We start from the raw sequence: 14291 nt of genomic DNA, 5'->3' as shown, positions 1-14291 counted from the left end.
TCCCACATCAGCCGCCTCCTCACTGCTTTCATTTCTTCCATTCTCTGCCTCTTTCCACAGCACCTGAACCATTCTGCTTCTCTTTCCTTCCCATTTCTCTACCACAAATTTGCTCGTCATAATGGGACCCACTTGACCAGTGCGCAAGACGCCAGGTGGGTGGTGGATGTCTTCTGCCAGCCCTGATCTTGTGGGCCCTGACTGGACCTGGGGGTGGCTAGAACCCACCTGAGAATTGCATCAGGGAGGTCGTGGATTTCTTACCATCAGCCCAGACCTTCTGTACTCATTTTTTTTTAACTGAAGACTTTTGCAGCTATTTTCATCAATGATATTAGTTAATATCCTGACATTTTTAACTGACTAGATCTTGTGTGGATCTTAATAGAGTAACCATGGCGACCGTGAGCTCACGTGCAACAGCCATGCCAGGTCCAGGGGACATTGTTTTACTCCTCCTCTTTATCCTCTAGTTCTTAGAAGTTTTCTTCCAGCTCTTCTGTGATCTTCTCTGAGCCTTAAAGATCAAGGGAGGCTCAATGTAGGTGCTCCATCTATGGCAGACCTTCCTAATCACTTTTTCCTAGCACTTTGAAGAGTAAGAATCTCTGCAGTTACTACCACCCACTAGAATAAGAAGATCCTCTGCCTAAGGTTGAGGGTGGCACACATCTGGAAATACGAATATAAATATTTAGAAGGCAGTTTGGCAAGAGGGCTGCTTAGGAAAATAGTAGGTTGTCGCGTAGCTTTGGCCAGCAAGGAAAACGCGACACCGGACTCTTCTCAATTGCAGTTTAATCAGGAAACCTTGAATAATCTTCTCACTCCAGGGAAAGCCAGCTCACATCTAAAATAGCCCCTGTGTAGCCAACTCCCACAAGCCACGTGGGGAATACGGATAGGCCCAGGTACACAGAAACAAGCCAGATTCTTAGTTTTAGCCTTGTATGGAGTTATTTACAGTTGAAAGCACATTCCACCCAGGGGGTGGAGAGCAAAGGTCAGCGCCATCTTTAAGGTGCGGCACAAAGCAGCTCACTACAGTAGGTCCTCCCTTTGGACCAATGAGCTCTCGAGCCTCCTCCTCCTCCTTCTTCTTCTTTGCAGTTTTTTGAGACAGGGTTTCTCTGTGGCTTTGGAGCCTGTCCTGGAACTAGCTCCTGTAGACCAGGCTGGCCTCGAACTCACAGAGATCCACCTGCCTCTGCCTCCCAAGTGCTGGGATTAAAGGCACAAGCCACCACTGCCCGGCTTCTTTTTTTTTTTCTTTTAAAAAACCATGTTTTCAGTACCAGACGTAAATTCCTTCTGTGGAACAGGCCTCCAACTCGACGGAGAGCTGTTGGTTACTCCCATAGGCAGTCTTGCCACTATTCCACCAGTGGGTGCGTTTGTCTGGTTGGCAGGATCGTCTGCAGGGTCTAGGCAATTTAGAAGAACACACCGTCCTAGGGTTTTTGGAGATCTAAGACCTAGAGAATGAACCCAGGTGACAAGAGGCTTGAGGCTGTAGCTGTGAAAAAATATGTTCACAGCATTGGGGGAGGGTTGGTGAGGCTGAGGAACTTCTTATGCTCTCTCCCCTCCCCCATCAGCAATCTCTACACCTACAAGCCCCCAAATATCCAGGGAGCCCATGAGGGTTTCCCCACAACTCAGCAGCTGGACCTTTTCATTTTCCTCAAGTTCTACCATCCCCTCTGCTCTGCATGGACTTCCTACTCACTGAAGAAGGGTCAGAGGGAGTACCCAGACTTCTCAAAGTTCCACCTTATGTAGTACTATGAGCTCCCCAGAAACACCCCAATCTTTCATTATGTGTGACCTGATCCCCGATCTTGAGTTGTCTTGATGGTTCTGGACTCTGTAAGACCCCGCGCTCATGTGTGCCCTTGGGTTGAAATGAGGGTAGTCAGTCATAGTGCTCCTGAGAAGACAGACAATGAGGCAGGGCAACCTGTTTCTCTCACTCACTAGTGTTTTTGGAAACTCTTCCCAGCATTCTTCCCTGTCCCCAGGACTCCTTTGGCTTCAGAGAGCTCATTCCTCAGGAATTTTGGCCAAGGGACACCCTCACATGCCTCAAGGGAACCGCCTTCCTGACCCAGAATCTTTCAGCTTTTTTTCCATCTTGAAGTCATAAACTGTTCATTTTCTCTTTCCTGGAACTGTTTATACTGCCCAGAATGCACACAGAGAGGTTAAGTTTCACTTCTGTTTCCTGAAAATGTCTACCCACCAGCCAGCTCCGCCTATCGACAGAGACAGCTGCAGAACATTCCTCAGAACGCTCCTCTCTGTACCCTGGGCTCATTGCTCCACTCTCCACAGAGGCCCCACCCTCCCCACCTCTGCTCTCCCGGTCTCTGCTCTCCTTGATACTTTCCTCAAGGAGCACAGCTCTGTGCAGCTTTTGGTGACTGTGCTCTGGGCTGCAGTGAGCAGCAGACTCAGGGCTTTCTATTTTCGTGGAAGCTCTGGCCCTGGTTATTTACAGCAGAAACTCTTTGGAGCTGGTGAGTGAGAAAAGCCTTTGCCTTGGCAGTGACCCGGTGTCAGCTCTGTGGGCAGAGGGCAGAGGGCAGAGCTGGCTTGGCTAAGCAACAAGTTGTGCCATCATCTTTATAGGGAGCCATGGGTCTGGAGCTGCTGTTTGGTGCCGCTGGTGCCGTGGAGTTGTGGAAAAGTTTGGACCGAGCAGAAGGGTTATGGGTGACTCTCCCGGAATCCATGAAGTTCTCACTGTGAAACAGCTGCCTGTTCTGAGTCTAGTGTTCCACTGCCAGGGAGCTATGGTCACAACTCTGTGAGGTTTCCATAGTTAGCAGAACTCTAAGTAATGTGTCAACATCGCTCCTGTTTGCCGAGGTCTGATGATGTCCGCCCTGCTCTATAACAGGACGTTCTTTCCATTTTCACACTCAGAGAACACACCTGAGAGCAAACGTGTCTGTTGTTTAAGATGCTCACAGACCTCTCTTGTTCTAGAACTCATTTTGTGTCATTAGTAAGCAGAGACAAAGCAATTCTTATTTGATGTGGGAGGTGATGTATGCTATGAATATGTTTTAGTGCCATTGGTTCATGAAAAAACTGCTTTCAGCCAGTAGCTTAACAGAGTAATTCCAGGCTGAATTATATACATACACATACTAACATATATATGTGTATACACACACATGTATGTGTATGTGTGTGTGTGTGTATAGATAGATAGATAGATAGAGAGGGAGAGAGAGAGAGAGAGAGAAAGAGAGAGAGAGAGAGAGAGAGAGAGAGAGAGAAGGCAGAGTCAGTGGGATGCCATGTAGCTGCCAGAGTAGAAAGACGCAAGCCACCATCCAGAACCTTGTCGGTAGGCCATGAGCTTCATGGCAAAATATAAATAATAGAAATGGATTAATTTAAGATAAAAGAGCTAGCTAGAAATACTCTTAACTATTGGCCAAACAATATTGCATATAATATAATTTCTGTGTATTTATTGAAGGACAAAAACCACCAACAGATTGGTGTGCCAACGTGGTTGAAATCCATGTAAAACCTGAGAAAGCTTAAAATGTATTCTAGACACAAAAGAACAGAGTTAATAATGTTTTTTTGGTAGCAGCATTTTCTTAGTGGGTTCTATTCGCAAGAAGTAAACAGACACACAATTCTTTTTAAGAGAAGTCTTCCCGACTCACTGGTAGAAGCAAAAATTGCACTGCACCTTGAAGGCTTCTTGGTTCACCAGCATGAATGGCTCTGACTCTTTTGGGAGGTCTAGCTACAAACATTTAAATAGGGTCTGTGAACAAAATGCTACAATTTGCTTAATGGGGCAAAATGGGGCATTGTACATGACTCTCAGAGGCAGCAAACATGTCTCTGCCCTATTGGACTGGGTAGAGCAAACAGGCAGAGCCATGTTGACCCTAACCACACCCACTTAACATTAAAAAAGTACTCTGGTCAGAATATAATTACAGATACACAATAAAGACACATTCAGATGAAAAAGACCTCTGAATGTGTCACAGTGTTGGATAAATACATGTAGGCTTAGGAGAGAGAGGAAAAAGAGTATAGACAGTTATAATATAAAAGAGTACAGACAGTCACAGATTAAAGGAGTAAAGATAATAAAATAAATATTAAACTTGTAGAAAGAGTAATAGAGTAAGAAGAATAAGCCACATAATGATGGAATGTACACAGAGAGTCTATATGTATATATATATGTGTGTGTATATATGTATATATATATATATATTCTTTTGTTTTCTTTGAATTTTTTTGACTGTGAATGAGATAAGTACAGTGAAACAGAGAAACATTTCATTATATGGACTGCTAAGCTCAACCAACATATATGTTTTAAAGGTATCTTGAGTTCAAAATTTGAGTCTAAGGATATGTTGCTTTGGAAAGGAGGTTTGCTTTTGTTTCTACAGAGGATGAGAACTTATGGATTCCTTCCAGACTAACATAGTTTGATGAACCAAGACCACCTGAAAGGTCTCCATGAACACTCCAAAAATCACTTCACCCAATAAACAGAAGGAAGTAATTTGAAGCCCAAATTCCCAAATATTGTTTGTAAATGTTTCTTTACATTTAAAGGGAGATATGCTATAGAGATGAGTATTTTGCATTGGTGTGGATCTTGATCTATTGATACAAATTTAAAGTCAATTTTGTTTTATGTATATTTCTGTTCCTGATTACAGTACTGTGTTTGTGCAGTTCATTTAAAATGTAATGTATAATTAATAAATACAGGTTAATAGATAGTCATCTATAGTAGTCAAGTTTGCAGTCATAGTAGTTACGTTTTCTAGATACATAGAGATATATTTCAGTTAGATAGATATTCTTCAAATCTTTCAGAGACCTTCAGAATATGGCATTTAAAATGTTTTAAGAGCTTAAGACTTTTTATGACAATGAAACACATCTGCTCCTGGCAGCACCAATCTACTTCAAGAGGATAATGGGCATTGAAGAATCTCCTCATGGAGTTTGTTAGCCATTTAGGCAAGAAGCTGCTCTTGCCTGGACTGCTTAACTGAATATGCAGGACCCACAAAGAAATGACTGCTGAACTTACCTAAAGGTGAGGCCATCCTTCAGGGTTCCTGCTTTCTGAAAAAGTTGGCCAGACATTCTACAGGACACAGAAGAAAGTGACTGATACTATGAGCCTGTAGGCTGAAGATGGATGCCCCAATGGTACAGAAGAACCTTGGATGACTGTCCAGGCAGCAAGACATCTCTGTCAATTCTAGAGTTTTGAAAGTTACTTACAATGTACTTCCTGTTAATGTAGGTAATATTATATCCTTCTAAAGTCTTTGATGGAGTTGAAGAATAGATATAGTTTTCCTTAGTCATGATAAAAGATAAAATAGATACAAATATTTTAAATATAATCCTTGCTTAATAACTGTTATATGTAATTTTACTATGTTAAAGTTAAAACTTTTTTTATTTAAACAGAAAAAGGGATTCCCCTCTGTATGCTGTGATTACCATTAATGAATAAAGAAATTGCTTTAGACCTATAGCAGGGCAGAATTTAGCTAGGTGGGAAAAACTAAACTGAATGCTGGGAGGAAGAAGGACAGAGTCAGGGAGAAGCTATGGAGCCTCCTTCAGAGACAGACATGCCAAAACTATGTTGATAGGCCACCAACTTGTGGTGATGCACAGATTAATGGAGATGGGTTAAATTAAGATGTAAGAGTTAGAAAATAAGAAGCTAGAGCTAATGGGCCAAGCAGTGATTTAATTAATACAGTTTCTGTGTGATTATTTTGGGGCTAAGCAGCCAGGAGCTAACTAGAAACCACCATACAAAAGATGGGTGTCCAGTTTTCACCTCAGGGTCTCTGACTGGGCATCAGAAGGGGTTTTGAAACGTTAGTTAGATGGGACTGGTGAGACACCTCAGTGGACAAAGGGCTTTTGCCACACAGACCTGAAGACCTGCAATCAAGCTCCTGAACCCATGAAAAGGATGAAAGAGAGAATCAATTCCACACGATTGTTATCCGACATTCACACACAAGCTATGGCATAGCAGCCCTCCCACACAAAATATGTACACAAATAATAGCACCAATGATAAATACAGAAATCAAAAGATCAATTAGATGACAGTGAACCTGTGCCTGCTGCAACAGGACCAATGTGAAGATAAGAACTGGGTTAACTAACTGGAGGAGACAGCTTGCTGGAGTGAAGAAAGGAGGTGTGTGGTCCATGTGTCCCATCTGATTCACAGGCAAAAGAGAGCTGGTGCGGAGTCATCCCGAGTCCTTTCCTGGGGCATTCTGGGAAGGCTAGCTTCAAATGTGATGTGCATATGAAAGAAAGTTGCTATTAGTCTTTCTGACTCTGTCATATGTGGAACCTAGATTTAAACTGATATGTTTGTGTATGTACCAGTGTATATATGAGTGTGTATTTATATGTGAGAATGAGTAGATCATGAAACCAGAAAGAAAATCATGAAAAAGGAGGAGATCTTACGGACAGCAGGAAAGAGAGATGGTAGTGGAGTACATTCAAACAAAAGCAGAAATTGAAACCAACTGGGGAAAGAGACAGAACCAACTGTGGGGAAGGGGACACAGGGAATGGCCATCGGAGAGAGAAATGAATAAGGACAAAGTTTAATGTCATGTGTATGGAGGTGCTATAATTTCTTCACTTTGTGTGTTAGCTTAAGGAGCTGACTAAATATTACCGTTCTTGTTTTTTTTTTTGTTGTTGTTGTTTTGTTTTGTTTTGTTTTTTGGCTTTGATTCCAACTCATGGGATCTGCCAGAGAATGTCGAAAGTGTTCCTGTGAAGGTCTAGGAGTAGGAATATATAAGTGTAGGATCCAGGTGTAGGAATATAGAAACATAGAAATACAAATTTGTAAGCCCACCTGCCTACGCTCTGCTTAACATTAAACACCGACTGGCCAATTTCCTTGCTATCTATAAGTAAGCTCTGAGCAAATATCCCGGGTTTGTTTTCATTTTTACTTTCTTTATTTCTATAGGTCATAAAGGAAGCTAGGAACTGAATGAAGATGAATTACATGCTATCAAAATGCACAGGCCACAGCTGAACTTGACCTGGTGGAAATGTGTAGCTCTAAATACCCATGCTAACAATACCAGAGAGCGTACACTTGGTAAAGAGACACAATGTTTTTTTGGGGGGGCGGTTGGTTTTGGTTTTTAAGATTCATTTATTTACTAAGTATACAGTGTTCTGGCATGTCTGCCTGCAAGTCAGAAGAGGGTACCAGATCTCATTACATACATGGTGGTTGTGAGCCACCATGTGGTTGCTAGGAATTGAAATCAGGACCTCTGGAAGAGCATCCAGTGCTCTTAACCTCTGAACCATCTCTCCAGTCCAGTCATGATGTTTTAAAAGGCCTCAAACCAACAACCTATTTCACCCCCATAAAGAAACTCAAAACATAAAAGTAAACTCGGTTTCAGAGCAAGTGGGGAGATAAAGATCTGAACAGATAGAAAGAGTGGCAAAAACTAGCCAAAGTTGGTTCCCGGGGGTGGCGGGGGGGAGGGGGAACAATCAATATAATTTATAAATCACTAGCTAAAGTCCAGCTAGACTGAGCTGAAGAAAGGCATAATGACCAAAATCAGAAATGGAAGGGGAGCATTGCTGAGTCTGTGGAAATAAAAAGAATTATAAAGATCTGTGGAAGAATTTGCCCCAACTCATGAGCCAACATAGCCGGAAGAGTGAAACTCCTAGAACATTATCAAATGATGTCGTCTTAGTAGAAATCTGAGGAGACTGTACCAAGTAAAAACTGAATGAATACTTTTGAATCTTCTCAATGAAAAGTCCAGTATATGACAACATTTCCACACTGTATGCTCAATAGTATGAAAAAAGGGGGGCTGGGATGATGATTCTATAAAGAAATGACAAACATTTGAGAAACTAGATATGTTTGAGCAGATTTAGGCACACGATAACATACAATGATACATCACATGGTACCCTGTTAATCTTTGCTTTTTTATTAATTAAGAGTGAATTGTGAGCATGTGTTTGTGCATTTGGAGGCACTGCCCCTGGAAGTGAGGGAGCATCCCTCAGGTAGGCTGTTACAAGGTGTTTCCTGAGCCTCTAAGTCCACCGGAGGGAACTTCATCCTTGAAAGTCTTGAGGAACTCACTCACTCACCCAGGATCAGACCCAGATTCTTGGCTTCTAACCCAGAGCCAGGTCTCCTCGTGTCCTCAAAAATCACTGCAGGGAGACCTCTGTGGCCCTGCAGAGTCAAGGCATGAGCGTTGTGGCCATCACTGGAGAATGACCCTTCTGCTCGGACTTTCAATGTGGACATGAAGGGGTGGGCACTGTCTCCTGGGGAAGTTCCTTGTTGACCTTGATTTGCCCTCTGTACCAAATGGGAGCTTATCCAAAATCTCTAAAGAACGCTACATTCAGGGGCTTTCCAGGGCAAAGTCACTGTTCACAGCCAGCCCTTAGCTGACTATTGTCTCCTCCCTGCATCCCTGTCTTTGGGAATGACAGTGACTGATTGCATTTCCCGAGTAGCTGCAGTTATTGAGTTTCTGATTGCAAAGATGCTGTTCATTTTACTTGATTTTCTAATGAAGCAAAATCTGTGTATAACCCTCACAGGTAGCTACTCAGCTCCACACGTTGAAATCACCAGATGAATAGGATGCAGAGGCTTCAGGGTATGAAGTGAGGACCCAAGGATTGTCCTGCCCAGGTCACTTTTTATATGAGTCTCCAGCTCTGTAGGCATCCAATTGCTGCCAGTTTGTGCTCAAGAGGTAGGCAGACATACCCCACTGTCTCAGGAACCCCAGACAACTAATTGGTGGTAACTGTTAGCCAGAGGCAGTAGCACCTTAAATCATGAGGACATCTCAGGTGTACCTTTGACAGCTCCCCGACTCCACTTCCCTCTTTGGTCCACCCGGGACAGACTCCTTGCTCTGGCTTTTGAGGTCCTCACCACTGTAGCCCATCTGCTCTGACTACTTGTATTTTTCACTGCCTTCTAAAGCGTTCCCAATATAACCATGAAGGCTTTGACAACTATAGCTAGTCCTGATTTACAACGGCTCCACGTGACACTGGTGTGAGATGACCTGCTTTCAACAGAAACAGAGCTCGAAGTGTTGAATTCGGGTCCTTCTCCAGGCTAGCCACATGTGGTGAAACCATCTCAGGATGGTAGGAGGTCACCGTGGACCACGCTCTCAGTCAGCCCTAGCATCGCATGGTTGTTTGTACTGTCACCAGCAATTTTTTTTTCTTAGAGATATTTAACATTTTGCACGAGATAGCATACAGTTTACTATATACCAAACTGTGTGTCAGACGATTTCACCCCAGCTGCAAGCAAATACATGCTAGCAAGTTAAGTAGGTTTGGCTTGGCTGTGCTAGTCCAAAGACTAAAGAGATGAAATTCAATTTTATATTATTTCCAACTTACTAAGGACATACCTACAAGGTGTTGAAATGTATTCATATTAGTTAGCAATGATAATGACATAAATATCTAAGGAAAATGGCTGAAGGAAAGAGAGATTAATTGAGATCTTGATTGGCGAGAAGCCAGGGATGCCTGGGCAGAGCGGCTTAGCACTTGGTTGCAAAAATATGTCAGACTGTTAACATTCTGGTGGACCAGAAAATAGAAAGAGTGGGGCCAGAACCAGGGACTGGCCTCTAACTTCAAATGGCCACCACTGGCTGGTGACTTTCTACTACCAGCTAGGACCCACCTCTTAAAGGTCCCCCAGCCTCCAGAAATAACAGCTGCTGGGGAACTAGCTAGCACTCAAAGCATGAGACATCAGGGGACATTTCCATTTTAAGCCATAACAGCAATAAACAGGGCTGGGAATTGAGCTCAGTGGGAGAATGTGCTCAACATGTGTCCAACATGCAATATCAAAGCAACAGACAGAAACCACAAATTCCACTGAAATTAATAAACTCAGCTACACTATTTTCTTTTCTTTCGCAGTGTTAGACATTGGACATGGGTCTTACAAATGCTGAGCAGATGCTCTACCCCAGGTCTGACATCACCTCCATTTAATAGATGAGACCATAGATGCTCAGAGAGACTGTGAAACCTGTCAAGACCAATAGAATCATCTAGACTCTGCTCTTCTCTTTTAACCTAGCCTAGATCTACGTCTCAAGGCTAAGCTCAAATCTCTATGAAAATGTTTCTGGTTGTTTTATGGATAACAAACGCTCATATTTCAGCAATAATAGTAAAGAAAACCTAAGCAGAACAATGTCTAATATCACCTCTTAAAATAAAAGCTAACCTGGACATGGTGGTGCATGCCTACAAACTCAGGATTTGAGCAGTACAAACATGAAGATCAGATCAAGGACATCCTTGTGTCATAGTGACAATGGGGCTCATGAGACAACCCTCCCACACACAAAGAAAAGCCAACCCAAACCAACCAACCTGAGATACTGTTAGTGTCCAGACATACCTTGGTTCTGCCCCTTGGGAACCTGACACTCCTCTGCCTATGGCAAGTAGTTCCCTGACTATACGCAGGTGCAAATGTCCCTTCAAGAGACAAGCTCTGCCCAGTCCTGATATCTGCCCCCCACCCCGCCCACAGCCAAGGCAAGCAGGTCTCGGTCTCTCTCACCTTTACTCTGTCTCTCCTTCTTCCCTCTCTCCCTCTCTGTCTGTCTCTGTCTCTGCCTCTTTCCCTTCCCTCCCACACCCTGCCCTCCCAATACCTTCTCAGTAAACTCCACACTCAAGCTTTCTCTGCATGGCATATTCTGTCACCTGCTGCGGGCCTCACCCGACCCGCCAAGGTTCCAACTCACATCTTATCTTAACAAATACAAAACCACACAACTTAAAACTATGAAAATCAAAAGGTAAACAAGTTCGATGCTGGATCTCTTTCTCTCGATCCTGGCTGGACTCCTTGACCCTCTGCTGCCCCCATGTGGTTATGTGCTTTCTTAGCTGGTACAGCTAATGTGAGCAGCTGAATTCTTTTTTTTTTATTTATTTTTTATTAAATTATAAAAGTTTCCATTTCAGCCCCTCCTCCCAACACCCTCCCACTCCCCCCACTCCCTCTCCTCCTCCCTCTCCATCCCCTAGAGCAGTCAGGGTTTCCTGCCCTGTGGGAAGTTCAAGTTCCTCCCCCCTCCCTCCAGGTCCAGGAAAGGTGAGAGTCCAAACAGACTGGAGCGCCAAAATCCAGTATATGCAGAGGAAGCAAGTCCCAGTGTCATTGTCAATGGCTTTTCAAAAAGGCTCCGGGCCAGCCACATTCAGAGAATCTGGTTGGATCACGTCCTCGTTCAGTCCCAGTCCAACAGGCCTTGGTGAACTCTCATTATATCAGTTCCCTTGTATCAGTGGGTGCTCGCATCCCTCGCAGTCCTGATTACTTTTTTAATTTTCTTAAAAAATGGGGTACTGAACTGAACAGAGAATTCACTACAGATGAACTTCGAAGGGCTAAAAAGCACTTAAGGTCATGCTCAACCTCCTTAGCAATCAGGGAAATGCAAATCAAAACCACTTTGAGATATCATCTTACACCTGTCAGAATAGCCAAACTCAAAAACACCAATGATAGCCTATGCTGGAGAGGATGTGGAATGAGGGGAACTCTCATCCATTGTTGGTGGGAATGCAAACTTGTGCAGCCACTGTGGAAATCAGTGTGGCGGTTTCTCAGGAAACTGGGAGTCAACCTCCCTCAGGACCCAGCAATTTCACTCTTGGGAATATACCCTAGAGATTCCTTAACATACTACAAAAGCATTTGTTCTACTATGTTCATAGCAGCACTATTTGTAATAGCCAGAACCTGGAAACAGCCTAGGTGCCCCTCAATAGAAGAATGGTTAAAAAAGGTGTGGAACATATACACATTAGAGTTTTACTCAGCGGTAAAAAACAATGACATGTTGAATTTTGCATGCAAATGGATGGAAATAGAAAACGCTTTACTGAGTGAGGTAAGCCAGACCCAAAAAGAGGAACATGGTATGTATTCACTCATAAGTGGATTCTAACCATAATTAAAGGTCTTTGAGCCTATTATTCGTGATCCTAGAGAAGCTAAATAAGAAGATGAACCTGATGAAGATTATTTAGCTACCCGCCAGGAGGTAGGAAATAGACAAGAGTCCCAGGTAACCTCGGGTGCATGGGGGGGTGGGAGGGTTGTCGGAAAGGGAGAGGGTTAGAGAGAAGGGAGTAGGGGAGGATTGGGGAAAGATCGGGGGACTGGGATGGGGGGGAGGGAGGAAGGATGGATATGGGATCAGGCAAGTATATACCTCAACTAAGGGAATCATTTTAGGGTTTACAAGAGACTTGATTATAAAGGGGATCCCCAGTCCAAGGAGAGATCCCCAGATGGTTCTCTGGACAGAGGAGAGGGTGCCTGAACCGGCCTTGGCCCACAACCATACTGATGAATATTTTGCATGTCACCATAGAACTCTCATCTGGCGATGGATGGAGATGGAGGCGGAGACCCACGTTGGAACACTGGACCTAGCTCCCTAGGTCCAAATAAGAGGCAGAAGGAAAGAGAACGTGAGCAAAGAAGGCAAGGGCAGAGGAAACCTTCATCCGACGTTGGATGGCGATACAGATGGAGACCCATATTGGAACACCGAACTGAGCACTCCACGGTCCAAATGAGCAGCTGAATTCTTAAACAATTCTTTACTCTCTTTTGAAATACCAGTGGCCTTGTCCTAAGTAAAGTGCCATCCACAGAACCATGCCACTCTGCTTCCCACCTCAGGTAATGACAGGTCCGTCTGGCTGCAGGTTAGCCCACTGGGCATACTCTAAAGGACTAACCTCTCTCATTCATTCATTCCTTCATCCCACCATCAAAAGCATCTGCTGACCTAAAACACACCCATTCCTGACTCCTTTACTGTCTGCTTCCTCCTCCCTGACATTAGCACTGGTGTTGCCACTCTTCATGATGGCAATGCTCCCTAACTGGCCTTACCTTCTAAATAAAAAGTATTGAGTGATGTTATGTATATACAGCACCTCTGGAATTCCTTGTTTCCTTGACTCTTCCGACATTGCATAGCCTGTCTCCTATCCCAGGCTACTGACAGTGAATCTATCTTTGTAAAAATAAAACCTTCCTATGAAAGGCTTTCATCAGAAACTTCCCCCCACTCAACTACCACCCAGACTGCCTTCCTTCGGTTCCCCCATAATTCCCTCACATTCAGTCTCCTTGTCCACCCCCTGTTATTCCAACACTGCAAGCTGACACCAGCTTCAAGGCCTTTACGCTCCAGTGTTACATCCCCACAGAGGGCTTTTCCCAGATACATCCTGCCTTGCTAACTCATCTCCCCTTCACCTACTGAACCCTCCCCTCATGCTTGATTTAGAGTTGAATTCCTTTTCCACCCTAGGTCTGTTTACTGCCTCGTGTCCCACAGCAAACAATGCCAGTGCACAGGATATTTTATTTGTGCTGGATGAGCTTTGCTGAATTCTGGTCTCCTAGTTGGAACTTAGGTTTCCTGATGTCTGTTTTGCATGCCCCAGGCTCTGAAAACAGTGCCTGTGTTAGGTTATCAGCAAATACCCTTTGGACAAATAATATTTCTGTTATACAAAACAACCTTGTAAAGCTTGTGTCTCTGCTCAAAGGTCTCAACTCTACATGCCGGGTATAGGTGGTGGTTTTGTTTTCTTCCTTTGAACAAGACCATGTAAGAAGCCACTTCATTTCCCACTGATCTCCGGAGAAAAATTATTCTCTGTCTCATATCAGTGCTTTTTCTGGATCTCCACTTTCACCTCCCTTAGTCTGTGCCGTGCCTTCCTGCTGCACACAGTTCTTCAGCTCAGGGACCACTGCTGGTCTCCTAAGCAGAGAGAGAGAAGGCAGGCAAGTGTTAATACGATTAAGGAAAGACAAGGGGAGAATTAGGTCAAAGTGGAGAGTTACAAGAAATAACGGAAAATTACTCACTTCCCCACTACCCCCAACACCAGCAGAAGACAGTGACCACCACACTGGAGAGAGACAGACAATAGGAGGAAGCGGATAGGCCGCTGCATAAATAGAAACTGAAAAATGCACCAACCGCTGGTGTAGGAACTGCCAAGTCGGGATGGCATGACAGGAAAACTGTCACTCACCTGTGGATGGGTGTCCTGCAGAAAAACAAGCTCAGCGCAGACATCTGTCGCGGGAGTTCTAGTGTTAAAACAATCTCATT

At 43.9% G+C, this 14291-nt stretch overlaps 1 long non-coding RNA gene across 1 annotated transcript; it reads left to right on the top strand.

Annotated features, from left to right (window-relative positions):
* Positions 1–2166: 2166 nt before the first annotated feature.
* On the top strand, positions 2167–11664 carry LOC125401607 (uncharacterized). The gene is made up of 4 exons (XR_015738884.1): positions 2167–2519; positions 7040–7174; positions 8674–8831; positions 10039–11664. It is a non-coding gene; the product is annotated as an uncharacterized LOC125401607 (long non-coding RNA).
* Positions 11665–14291: the final 2627 nt, after the last annotated feature.

This window comes from Myodes glareolus, chromosome 9 (genome assembly GCF_982192425.1).
Source record: "Myodes glareolus chromosome 9, mMyoGla1.1, whole genome shotgun sequence".
NCBI classification, from domain to species: Eukaryota; Metazoa; Chordata; class Mammalia; order Rodentia; family Cricetidae; genus Myodes; species Myodes glareolus.
This window is presented reverse-complemented; position numbering and strand designations above follow the sequence as displayed.